Consider the following 4214-nt stretch of genomic DNA (forward strand, 5'->3'; position numbering starts at 1 on the left):
AACAATGAAAGTCAATGACTATCACTAGTTCTCCATAAATCAATAAAATAATACCAAAGAGTAAAATATTTACTATTGTTTTCCAGAATAATATTGTGCTAGCAGAAGGTTGACGATGCCAAGAGATTAGAAGAAGATAGTAGTTATGAGGTATTTTTAACTAGGTGAGCAGAGATAATTATGAAAAATCATGGAGAGCTCCAAACTATGTTCTGTATTTGTTAGACAGCCTGTGTTCAATCCCCTCAGAAGAGACACTATAACTGTGAAAATGCCAATCACTCAGTTTGATCATAATGTATGATTTGAAGTTTAACCATGGATTTATTGGGCTTCCTCCAACTCATCTGTGAAGACAAAGAAGATAATGTTGCAATTGAAACTTAAAGTGTTGACAGGAGTAGAAGCATTGACCATGTACAGCTCACTTTTCTTTGTATCTGTGAAAATACACGTTGTGAGTTTCCACATTGGGCAGTTGAGCCTGCCTGACTAAGCATCCGTTCGTCCCACTTCCTAGGATTGTACAAATGTTTTGATAATGTTTATGCTAGTCAAAGTGAAGCATTAGAATGTAAAATATAGAGTATGGGACAATACAACATAGTACAGGCCCTTTGGCCCATGATGCTGTGCTGACATTTTAACCTACGCTGCAATCAATCCAACACTTCCCTCCTACAAGCCCTCCAGTTTGTATCATCCATGGGCCTATCTAAGAGTTTCTTTCTTTTTTTTTGAGCTGAAGGATTTTATTTTTCTTTGAAGTATGACATGCAGATCTCCCAATGCTTCTTGCTGGCTGCTGCAACCTGTCCAGCAATGCTATCCAAGTCTCTCTGTCCCTGTGGAGTCAGCCTCTGACCCCAATTGGGATCTTTTACCACCATCTTCAACCCCTCGAGTGCCTGTAGCATTTTCCTAGCGGCGGACTTGGAGCCACAGCTGAAGAGGCTGGGCTTCACGCTGTTGTGCTGGCAGCCCCTGTAGATCTTGGTCATGGCCCCACGCCAATGCCGCCCCTCAGGTACAGGTGACGGACTGTGGAGGCAGCTCGGGTGTAGAACCAGTTCTTGTCCTTGTGTTTACCCAGTTTCACGGTGTCAACCCAGTTGGAGACCTTCAGTTTCCCACAACAAGCTGGAGGAACTCAGCAGGTCAGGCAGCATCCGTGGAAACGATCAGTCAACGTTTCAGGCCGATTCAGTTTCCCAGACTTCTTCAGAAAGGCTCCCAGGGCCCGGACAAACTCCTGCTAGTTCACGTCCTTCACCGTGACACCCGGCATCTTCATTCCTCGGCTCCGCACACAGAAAGCTATCTAAGAGTTTCTTAAATGCCACCAGCGTATCTGCCTCTACCACCACCCTTGGCAGGGCATCCCACATGCCCACACACCGTGTAAAGAATTACCTCTGACATCTCTATACTTCCCTCCAATCAACTTAAAATTATGTCTCCTTGCATTAGACATTTCAACCATGGCTAAAACTCTCTGGCTATCTGCTCTGCCTCTTATCATTTTGTACAGATCTTTCAAGTCACCTCTCAACCTCCTTCATTCATTAGTAGTTCTATAATCCATTCATTCATTCATTATGTGACATGGGTGATCCTGGTCTTTTCATAATGATGATTGTTCTTGGCAAACTATAATCCATTAGTAACTCCATTTAAGAAATTCTTAGATAGGTATATACAGTAGATAAAAAATGGAGGGCTATGTGGGAAGGAAGGGAGAGAAAGGTCGTAAGGTAGGTTAAAAGGTCAGCACAATATCGCGGGCCAAAGGACTTGCGCTGTGCTGTACTGTTCTATGTTCTATGCTCTCCAGTGCCATTTCTTAACAGACTGTTCCTTGTAGTTTGTATCCTCCTAAGTATCATGTTGAAGAAGGTTGATGTGGAAGTTCGTAGTCCAGCAATTTAGACTGGTGGCCATGTAGTCCCAATATTATTTTCATTTGTTAAAGGTATTAAAGATAATTTCCTGTGTCAAGGTTTTAAAATAAAAAAATTTCTCAATGTGTCCCACTGTGAAAGTAGACAGGGTTGAAAGAGAAAAAAAGACTGAATATAAAAAGAATGAAATAATATCAGATTATACTGCAAAAACACTGTGGGCATCTAAGAAAAAGATAATGTTTGAACAATGGATTGTGGTCTAGATTTCAGTTTGAAAGCTGTCCAATTTTGGGTTATACCAGAGAAATACGTGTGCAGCCTCCTTCTGAACCCTGACCTTTTCAAATGATCAACATAAATTCTCCACTACATCCGCATTTCCACCAATCCCACTAGCAGGGATTTCAGCTGCTATGTTTGCTGTACTTAGATGTTTTGTCACACAGAGCTTGGAGATGCAGCCAGTTTTTGTGCTTTCTTGTCATCACCCACAGCCAGGCTGATACTGTGTGGGAGTGCGGGTGCACACTCTTCACGGGGCAGAAAGAAGAAGCTATCAAAAAGAGGAAGAGAAGAATGGCCACTCACCATTATACATTTCTTGTGATACCTCAAGGTTCTCCCAAAAGCAACAAAATGTAGTTTTTAAGACCTTCAAGAGTTGTCACTGCCTTTACACGACCTCTTTTCCTCAGAAAAATTTTTAATTGGGGAAGGGCAAATTATGAGGCTATAAGGCTAGAACTTGCGGGTGTTAATTGGGACGATGTTTTTGCAGGGAAATGTACTATGGACATGTGGTCGATGTTTAGAGATCTCTTGCAGGATGTTAGGGATAAATTTGTCCCGGTGAGGAAGATAAGGAATGGTAGGGTGAAGGAACCATGGGTGACAGTGAGGTGGAAAATCTAGTCAGGTGGAAGAAGGCAGCATACATGAGGTTTAGGAAGCAAGGATCAGATGAGTCTATTGAATATAGGGAAGCAAAAAAGGAGCTTAAGAAGGGGCTGAGAAGAACAAGAAGGGGGCATGAGAAGGCCTTGGTGAGTAGGGTAAAGGAAAACCCCAAGGCATTCTTCAATTATGTGAAGAACAAAAGGATGACAGGAGTGAAGGTAGGACCAATTAGAGATAAAGGTGGGAAGATGTGCCTGGAAGCTGTGAAAGTGAGCGAGGTCCTCGGTGAATACTTCTCTTCGGTATTCACCAATGAGAGGGAACTTGATGATGGTGAGGACAATATGAGTGAGGTTGATGTTCTGGAGCATGTTGATATTAAGGAAGAGGAAGTGTTGGAGTTGTTAAAATACATTAGGACGGATAAGTCCCCGGGGCCTGACGGAATATTCCCCAGGCTGCTCCATGAGGAGAGGGAAGAGATTACTGAGCCTCTGGCTAAGATCTTTATGTCCTCATTGTCCACGGGAATGGTACCGGAGGATTGGAGGGAGGCGAATGTTGTCCCCTTGTTCAAAAAACGTAGTAGGGATAGTCCGGGTAATTATAGACCAGTGAGCCTTACGTCTGTGGTGGGAAAGCTGTTGGAAAAGATTCTTAGAGATAGGATCTCTGGGCATTTAGAGAATCACGGTCTGATCAGGGACAGTCAGCATGGCTTTGTGAAGGGCAGATCATGTCTAGCAAGCCTGATAGAGTTCTTTGAGGAGGTGACCAGGCATATAGATGAGGGTAGTGCAGTGGATGTGATTTATATGGATTTTAGTAAGGCATTTGACAAGGTTCCACATGCTAGGCTTATTCAGAAAGTCAGAAGGCATGGGATCCAGGGAAGTTTGGCCAGGTGGATTCAGAATTGGATCGCCTTCTGCAGGTCATGTTAGAGGGAGTACATTCAGACTTGAGGATTGTGACTAGTGGTGTCCCACAAGGATCTGTTCTGGGACCTCTACTTTTCGTGATTTTTATTAACAACCTGGATGTGGGTGTAGAGGGGTGGGTTGGCAAGTTTGCAGATGACACAAAGGTTGGTGGTGTTGTAGATAGTGCAGAGGATTGCCGAAGATTGCAAAGAGACATTGATAGGATGCAGAAGTGGGCTGAGAAGTGGCAGATGGAGTTCAACCCGGAGAAGTGTGACGTGGTACACTTTGGAAGGACAAACTCCAAGGCAGAGTACAAAGTAAATGGCAGGATACTTGGTAGTGTGGAGGAGCAGAGGGATCTGGGGGTACATGTACACAGATCCCTGAAAGTTGCCTCACAGGTGGATAGGGTAGTTAAGAAAGCTTATGGGGTGTTAGCCTTCATAAGTCAAGGGATAGAGTTTAAGAGTCGCGATGTAATGATGCA

General features: G+C 43.6%; 1 pseudogene; it reads right to left on the minus strand.

The window, feature by feature from the left end:
- Positions 1-735: 735 nt before the first annotated feature.
- On the minus strand, positions 736-1288 carry LOC140204570 (small ribosomal subunit protein eS19-like; annotated as a pseudogene).
- Positions 1289-4214: the final 2926 nt, after the last annotated feature.

The sequence above is a fragment of the Mobula birostris genome, chromosome 10 (assembly GCF_030028105.1).
Source record: "Mobula birostris isolate sMobBir1 chromosome 10, sMobBir1.hap1, whole genome shotgun sequence".
In the NCBI taxonomy this organism is placed as follows: Eukaryota; Metazoa; Chordata; class Chondrichthyes; order Myliobatiformes; family Myliobatidae; genus Mobula; species Mobula birostris.